This window comes from Tenrec ecaudatus, chromosome 17 (genome assembly GCF_050624435.1).
Source record: "Tenrec ecaudatus isolate mTenEca1 chromosome 17, mTenEca1.hap1, whole genome shotgun sequence".
NCBI classification, from domain to species: Eukaryota; Metazoa; Chordata; class Mammalia; order Afrosoricida; family Tenrecidae; genus Tenrec; species Tenrec ecaudatus.
The window spans coordinates 80157384-80167152 of NC_134546.1; positions in this window are offsets into that span (position 1 = coordinate 80157384).

Sequence of the window (9769 nt, forward strand, 5' to 3'; positions counted from 1 at the left end):
TGAACCCTGGTGGTTAGTCAGTAGGCTGTTTACTGAAAGCCCAGGGGTTCAAAACCACCAGCAGTTACGCAGGAGGAAAATGGTGCTTTCTGCTCCCATAAAGAGTTACAGTTTCAGAACCGCTCAAATCTACCCTTTCCTGTAGGGTCGCAATATGTCTGCATTGACTCGATGGCAGTGAGTGAGTGAGAGTGAGAAATACATTGATATATACAAATACTGTTGGAATCACTAACATGCAATTAATAGTTTTCATATCCTGGATGGCTGTACTGAATGAAAATTAAAGTACAAGATAAAAAAGTGTGGGATTCAGGAGAAGAGAACTTAGTGGGGAACTCATAGCAACAAATATATGTAAATTATAGAAACAAAATTCTGAAATTAATCACTTCAGTTTCCATGTAATGAAACTAGAAAAAGTTCAGTATGCCACATCATAGGTTAGTATGGGTAAAATAATAAATAAAGGAACTCAAGTAAATGAAATAGCAGGGACTCAGTAAGTAAGCCAATTAAATGAAAACTGATTATTTGAAAAGAAGAAGTAAAGTGATAAATATCCAGTTTTCCTGATCATGACAATAGAAAAAGGCCCAGAATCTCCAAGATAAGAAAGCAGAGAGGAAACACTGATGTGCGTACTTTGTGGATATGTTTTATGAACTGCATGCCCACCATTTAAAAATATTACTGAAATGTGAAACTTCTTGGTAGGTAAGGAAACCAATAATGTTTCCAACAAGAAACAGATAATAGAGCCATCCAGTGTATGCACCTGCATCCACATCTTAAGGGGAACAAGTGAGGATGCGCTGTGAGCTCTCATGCCAGAATGGTTACTGTGTATGTGACATAAAGTTCATAAACTTAAAACTACTTTAAAAATACTGATAATATCTAACAACTAAAGCTATGCCTGACAACCAGATTAAGTACTCTGTTGTCCTTTGAGAGTTCTTGTGTTTCTCTGAGTCTGAGGGAGAACTCTGGTCCATATTCTCTACTCATTTGCTTCTAAATATCAGGGGACATGCAAATGCAACTCTCTGCCTTCTGATAAACGGGCCACAGCCCCTGATGTGGGAGATCTCAAGGACAGCCCCAGTCTCTGGGGTATCTGCTGTTACATTTTGTGCCCAGGAGTGAGCTCATCCAGAAGCGCATAATGAATTTTCCACCAACCTTGGTTTTCATTTTGGCCATTTTAAATGGTAATCCTTATGGGTCATATAAAATGGTCTAATTTGATATCATTGTGATTACATTTGTTTGTATGTGTGTCACCTAATCCTGGTGCCTCTATGTTTGCAGGTGTCCAGTGTGAGATGAAGTTGGTGGAGTCTGGGGGTGATCTGAGAAAGCCTGGGGGCTCCCTGACACTCTCCTGTGCTGCCTCTGGATTCACCTTCAGTAGCTATGAAATGAACTGGGTCCGCCAGGCCCAAGGGAAGGGCCTGTAGTGGGTCGCAGGCATTAGTAGTACTGGTGGTGGTACATACTACCCAGACTCAGTAAAGGGCCGATTCACCATCTCCAGAGACAACACCCAGAACAACCTGTATCTGCAGATGAACAGGCTGAAAGCTGAGGACACAGCCATGTATTACTGTGCAAGAGACACAGTGAGGAGAAGTCAGTGAGAGCCCAGACACAAAGCTCCCCTGCAGGGAGGAAGCATGTCTCCAGGGGGAGTACAGGCCCCACAGAGCACAGGATCAGTCCCAGCAGCACAAGGTGGTTTCAACTTGTGGATTCTGTCCCATCCCACTGTTCTCCAAGGAATCTCTCTATGTTTATTTTGTGATTATGTACCCATGCCTGATACATGAATCCTAATTCAAAAATTGTGTTTTAGAAATAAGAAACATTCTCACATGCAGAAAAGGCAGTTGCCACTTATGGAGGGGAAAGACCTTGACAGGTGCCCCCAGCTAAAGCCCAAGAACAGATTTTACAATCAGATTCAAGGAAAATGCAGCCCCTAGCTAGTGCTAATTGTGAAGTGTACACTCATGTCTGAACGGTTAGTTTGAGCGCACCCAGTGATGCCTTAGGACACAGGACTCATGATCTGCTTCTTGTTGCTGTTTGGAGCAATCAAATTGCTTCCAGTCCATAGCGATCCTATGCACAACCGAACCAAACACTGCATGAGCTCTACCACCCTCACAATTTTTCCCAAGTCCGAGTCCATTGATGAAGTCACTGAGTCACTCAATCTCATTGAGAGCCTTCTTTTTAACCACCCATCAACATTATCAAACATGATGTCCTTCTCCAGGCCCTGCTCTCTCCTGATAATATGTCCAAAGTATGTAAGGTGAAGTCTTGTCATCCTTTCTTTTACAGAGCATTCTGGCCTTACATCTAAACATACAGATCTATGTGTCCTTTTAGCAGTCCACAGTATTTTCAATATTCTTCTCCACCATAATACAAATGCATTGAGTCTTCATTCTCCTTATTCAGTGTTCAACTTTCACAGGCACATGATGCAAAGGAGAATATCATGGCTTGGGTCAGGAACACCTTATTCCTCAAAGCAACATCCTTGCTCTTCAGTACTCTAAAGAGGCCTTGTGCACCAGATTTATACAATGAAATCTGTTTTGATCTTTGACTGTTGCTTCCATTAGCATTGATTATGGATCCAAATAAGAAAAAATCATTGACAACCTCAACCTTTCCTCCATTTAGTGTGATGTTACCTATTGGTCCAGTTGTGAGTATTTTGGTCTTCCTTATATTGAGTTGTAATCAATATGAAGGGCTAAAATCCCTGAACTTCATCAGCAAGCCCTTCAATGCCTCCTCACTTTCATTAAGAATGGTTTTCTCATATGCATACCACAGGTTCTTAGTAAGCCTCCAGCAAATCCTGATACATTTATTCATACAAACCAGCTACTCTGATGGTTTTCTCCGCATACAGATTAAATATGTGTGGTGAGAGGATACAACCATGATTCAATCCTTTTCCTGCCATATCTATGCTCACCTGAGGCTCCAGCCCAGTAAATGCGATCTCCTGCTGCTGGGCCTTCTGGGCCAGACCATTTCAATCCTCAGTTAGCAGCTGCACACTAGCCTGGGGGCACCTCCCCTCCTGGGTGTCTCCAACAGGACAAAGTGCTGCCTAATAGCCAGTTTGTTTGCATTGATAACATGGCCCTCATGGTGGACTATTCCCGTTAGGGCAATCCCTTGCCCAGTGACCTGGGCGACAGAACACATAACACCTAGTGCCTTGTTCAGGGGTCTTGAAAACCTAGGAGGCAGTCCATGGGCATTGGTTAGCAATGGCAGCCAGTACCTGCACATGCCTGATATTCTTCCTTCTCTCCTTCCCCTGAACCCAGGCTTCCCAGTCTTTGTCCTTATTGTAAAAGTTTGCTTTGGCACTAGTGACCATCTCTTTGCGGGTAACTCCCTTTTCTCTTATGTTTTAAATTAACAAGAGCTATAGCTGCAAAATGGCTTCTCTATATACATCAGAAGCCTTCTGAGTGCCAAAACAAAATGAATGGCAACAAGTAATACAGTCCGACCAGAACCTAAGCTGTGAGAGATACTTTATGCTCAGGCCCTTGAGTTGAGCTCCTCGAGCTCCTCCACCAATTGTTTAATCATATTAGAGCCAGGGGATGTTTTTAACCCAATCTTAAATGTACGGAACATATCTTTCAGCTGTTTGTTATCTAATGATATGTTTCACTTAAATCCTTGCAAATGATTTATAATTGAAGCACAAGTAAGGTTACATTAAGGGGTATATAAAAATATGTAATGTTAGAATCACTATTGAACATCAATTGAGTTTGCAAGTCCATGGTCTGATGTTCTAGTAATTAAACAGCCTGTAACTGTCCAGTCACTTTTACATAAAGTGTTCAGTTTTTGAATAGTTCGGAAATGTCTCTCTGGCAACATCAGCAATGTTTGAAATGATTATAAATCTAAGAAAGGCAAAAATTGCCATTCTCGTGAATCTGAAAGGACATTTTTATTTTTTGGAAAGCTTCAGCAATCGTAAAGAGGTCTCCATGTCATGCTTTCAGCAACTGCTTCTTCCTGGATCACACTCCCGGCCAAGGAATCTTCCTGTAATTTCTCTTACCTGCTAAGACGGAAAAGCCAATAGCCTCTCCCAAGAGCAATGAACCACCCACGACTCCAAACACCTTTGTGGTTGCTCCACCAGACTCTCTCCTGATCTGCATTCTCTATAGGGGCAGAGAGCTGTTTATCTGCACTGGTTTTGTTAGAAGCTTTGAGGGCAAAGAAAAAAATGCATTAATGAAGGTAAATGAAGTGCATTCTACATAATTGCCTCTCATCTCATTCGTCTGTTTTAATAATGGAGATATTAAGGCACTGTGAGCAATTCCAGGGAGTTACTTTGGTTTGGAATATGTTCAGTTAGATAGGAAACATTATGCAAATTCGGGCTGTTCTGCAGACTTCAATATGACCTCTGGGCTGCTCTTGGACTAGGGCATGCAAAGCCTGTTTTTTTCTCTTTATAAAGGGCCCATTGCTCTATCCATATTGGGTCCTTTGACTTCCAAGATAGTTTAATTGGTTCAGGACTTAAAAGGGAAGTCCCAGTTAAAAATTTCAATATCCTAGGCCCTGGCAGTCATTTTGGGGAGTAACCTCGATTGGAGAAAGATCTCCATGTTCATTCTTTCTGAAGCCTCTTCCATTATGACCCATATTCTTCACTATGTTCTGTGCTATGTAATTTTGTGGAGTGATCGGGGCCGGGACGAGACGAGAATACACGAAAATGGAATTTTTTTTCTTTTTTTTTCCCCACAAAGTAACCTTATCAACTTCAAAGTACTTTCCTTTACATGTAATACCTGTAATAAATGCGTACTTTCCTTTATACTTCATAACTCTAAAATTGTATTTCATTCTTGGAAACTTTTTACAAACTCATGTTTGGATGACTGAAAGCACCTCCCTCATTTTTTTCCCCCTCACCTCTTCTATGTAGTCAAATACCTGTCCTTTCATGTCCCTCTGCAGTCACAGAAATAAAAAGAATTCACATGGAGCGAGTCCAGGTGAGTAAGGTGTGTGGGGCAAGAGAGGCCTGCTGTTCCCCCCCCCAAAAAAAAACTGCCACGCTGAAATGGGTGCGTGAGCAGGTGCATTGTCGTGGTGGCAGAATCGGTACCCTATCTGCCAAGGATAAGACCTGTTTTGGTCACAGTTTTTACACAATCTTTTCAGAACTTCTGAATAGAAAGCTTGATTAACAGTCTGTTCTGGTTTGATTAACTCCAAGTGCACGATGAGCTGACATTTTCATCCGTTCGGGAAGTTAATGGTCGTCCAGAACAAGGTTTGTCATCAATCAGCATTTCATCTCTTTTGAAATGAGAAAACCACTCACACACTTGAGCTTTTCCCATAACACAGTCCGTGGGAGCTGTGTTCAACATCACAAGGGTTTCTGCAACATTTCCCCCCGCCCAGTATGAAACAAAATTTCACCCCCAAACGGCGTTCTTTTAAATCTGCCATCACACAAAACGAGGCTCCAGTGAAATGGTTTCACAAAAAATTCACTGACCAGAGAGAACTTTCCAAGGCACTTGGAGCACTAACTTTGAGCGATTTGCTTGATGCTAGCCTAGCGGGGTGCTGGGTGTGTGAGTGGGGTGTGTACTATGTAAGGTGTGCCCAGCAGAGCTTTTCCATTTTGTTTCGTTTGTTTTATTGCTACCTCGGTGTACACATCTAGTGCTCTCACTGTTGCAACAGATTCCCCCCACCTATGTTAATAGGGGTAAAAGTCACTAGAGGTTTAATTGAACCAAACTACCCTTGAGGCCCCATGCACTGTAGGTTCATATCACGATGCCATACCTTATGCTGGTTAACGTCTTCATTTCACCCATGCTGAAGCCAGGAGTGGTTAAGGACCATGCTTTTAACAATTGCTTATGGATCATAATCGTGATATCAATTCCTGAAACTAAAAGGCCTGAAAACCTTTGCATTCAATTCTCATTTCTATACAGGGGCGCGTTTGCTTATACAGAACAGCATTCCAAAATACTCCACTAGCTATGGGCACATTTGACACCTCTGGTGCTCTTTCTCGAGTAGTATCAGTTTTTATCAATAGGACCAGAAGGAACTAAAAATAATTGGCCGATGCAATCACCTTTTTAAATATATAATCTGTGGTATTTCAGATTAAATCATAGTTCAAAATTCCCCTTCATAATTCTGCTCAATAAACTCAGTAACAATTTAAACACCCTGAGCATTTAGGGTGGATTTCCTAGAAAAGCCGTTTGATCCTTTTGACAGAGGTCCCCAAATACAGGTCGTAATAACTGCTGATGATCCTTCTGGTAAAGGCGAACATCTTTTAGGCTAGTCAAATATGCCTTTGAGCTCCCTCTGGTGGCATAACTTAGTGATAGGTTCTGACTGAGGTTCAATGCAGTGTGCGCTGGCTGGGTAGGAACTGTGCTCTCCAAGTTTGTTGGGTGGGGCTTGGAGCACGCCCATCTCCCCCTTTCCTGAGTGGGTAGCGGTCACTGACAGCACCCCCTCACTGCTGAATTTTGAGCGGCATTCATTCCCTTTTTGCAGCGGTGCCAAAGTCCAGGTTCTCTTCAACCCAGTTGGGCCCTGACCCGGTGCCACCTTTAGTTGCCTGGCAAATTGATTGGCTTTGCTGGCACTCCCTTTGAAAATGTCAGACCTTTTTATAGTTAAAACACCCTCCTCCACCTTAAGCTTATTGTAATTATGCCTAGCAGCCGCTAGAAGACCTACTCCTTGTACCTTAGACCCAATGCCTCTGCAAATCTTAAGGAAGTCTGAAAGCGTGCTCTGCTCTTTGCTGGGACGGATATCAGCATTATCTTAAGCTAGAGTCTGTATTAGACTATCAACCAGGTCTTCGTTATTGATGTTCTTACGAACAGCATCCTGAAAAAGGGACATAAAATCTAGATGGGGCCCCTCATTACACAGGCATACAGAAGTGTGGCTGGGCTGCTTCTCCCCAAATGGCACTAGCTTTCCCCAGGCCTGGAGACAAACATAACACATCTGTGACAATGCTTATTCAGTAATCTGCCATTGCACTTCCAAGGCGATAACATTCCCAGTCCCCAATACCTGCTCTACCTCTATGTTCAAGTGAGCCTGTGTTTCAGCAATTTCAAATGACCAAATGTGGTATTGTAAGTAATTTTATGGAGAAAGGCAAGACTTGGTTAAAGTGTTCTTTTTGGTGGTGACCAGATACCCAGCCACAGCTATTGACTTAATTATGCTAAACGCAAAGGGGAGTCAGCAACTTGGCCTGCAGCTGCCTGCTGGGTGTCTTTCAGCAGCTCAAAGGGAAGCCACTCTAATGGCGCTCCTCATATCCTTTGGGTTGTCTGCATTAGGCTGTCTTTCAACTACAGGAACAGGGAAAGCTAATCTGGCTTCCTCTGTTGGTTTATGGCTTTTGAACTCCCAGGGCAGCATTACTCAGGGGGCTCAGAGGCTCTGGCCATGAGGTTCTCCCTAGAATCAGATTTGGTTCTTTCAGTCTCTGCTAAAGCTTCCTCAACTATTTCATACTCATTTGGAGTGACTTAGTCTGCTTTCAAGAATGTGGATAACTCACACAAGACTTTGTACTACACTAGCTAGCCTTCCTTTTGCTCCTCTGTCTGCAGATGTTCTGAAACTATTTTCATTTTTGTCCACACATCCCAGGTCTCCATAAGGATATGGTCCCCCTGCCTGTGTATTTTACTTAAATTTGTATCAACCTTTTGCCAGATTCCTAGATATCTCCCCCTCCCCAACCCCCACCCCAGGAACCATGGATTATGTTTTTCACGACTTGTTGAAAACCCTGCATCCTTGTCTTTGTTACTGCTGTACCTTGTTTTGTGTTTGTTCAGTAAGTGGGTGACCATAATACCATACGTTTTTTTAATTTACTTTCATTTTGCCCCATTAAAAATTTTTTTTACCAATCCCCCAACCAGATTCTCACTTCAAAACTATTCCCTAAATGCACTCTAGCTTCAGATGGGGTTGCACAAGGATCGCATAAATTTGCGCTCTCCTCTGGGAGAGTTTCCTCTAGATCCCTAGCTTAGGGAGCCATTTGTCAGGTCCAGTCTCACATTCTGATGAGCAATTGTACAATTAAAAGGAAATAATAAAGGGCGGTAGACAAAGCATGCAAGGCATTACCTCTACCATGAAGCCAGGGACAAGAGAGAGAATTTGTATTCCCAAAAACGTTTCAATAATCTTGGAACTAGCAAATCTCATCAATCATATACATAACAACATGGGTGGTATCTTGCCCTAGATATTACTGTGCTCATTGTGGGTGGAACCCAATACCTGTACTGGGGCAGGCAGAGGGGAGTCGACCACCCCTTGTTCAGGGAGAACAATAGAAACAAGTCTGCTCCAATATATAAGAGCTTTAGACCACATAAAGGTCAGCCATATGCTTGTAAGAAATATTTTATAGTAGCATTATTGTTGTAGAATATTATGGGGAGATGATATTTAGTTAGGAGAATATGACTGTGATTAATCTCCAACTCACAAATGTGAAGGCCTTCCATCAACAGAGTTTTGGCTTTCCAGAATCTTCATTATAAGTGTAGAGAATTTGTCTGCATACATCCTCTTCCCGATCCTCTGTTTCCCACAAGCTGGTCCTAGCATTGTTTTGGTCTATTGTACATAATGTCACTTAGTCTGAATCAATTAGATGGCACCTAACAAAGTTTTATCCCATGTGAACATACTGTGGTCTAGCCAGATTTGTAAGGTAGAATTGGGATCATGATTGGGGGTGGTTGGGGAGGAAGCATTTAGGAACAGAGGAAAGTTGTGTTTCATTGATGCTACACTGCACCCTGACTGGCTCGTCTCCTCCTCGTGACCCTTCTCTGAAGGGATATCCAATTGCATACAGATGAGCTTTGGGTCTCCACTTTGCACTCTCCCTCATTCACAAAGATGTAATTTTTTTGTTCTGATGATGCCTGTTACCTGAGCCCTTCGATACCTCATGATCACACAGGCTGTTGGGTTTCTTCCATGTGGGTTTTGTTGCTTCTGAGCTAGATCACCGCTTGTGTCTCTTCAAGCCTTTAGGACCCCAGATGCTATATCTTTTGATAGCTTGGCCCCATCAGCTTTCTTTGTCACATTTGCTTATGCACCCATTTTTCTTTAGCAGTAATATCATGGAGATGTGCGTACAATGATAGGAATTTTTGTTCTTTGATGCCTGATACCTGATCCCTTCGGCACCTTCGTATCATGCAGGCTGATGTGCTTTTTCCATGTGTGCTCTGTTGCTTCTGAGCTAGATGGCTGCTTGTTTACCTTCAAGCTTGGACTGATTTCTCCAGAGTCTCTCGGGTATGCGTTACTCAGTCACCATCTTCCTGGAACTCCCTGTGCTTATGTTTTCTAATATACAGAACTGAAAGAACTAAATTAAAAATCAACTCTTGATTGCAATGTAGAAAATTTCTATGGGAGAAATACTGAATGATGCAGTAACCATCTACAGAAGATCAAAAGGATATATACAGACACTGTACCATAAAAAACTAGTCAACAGTTCACTGTTTCAAGAGGTAGCATATGAGCATGAACCTATGTGACTGTGTTGGACAGGGTTCTCTAGAGAGACAAAACCAGATTGCTAGTAATTATATATATATATATATTTATAAAGATAGTTTTATAACACAAG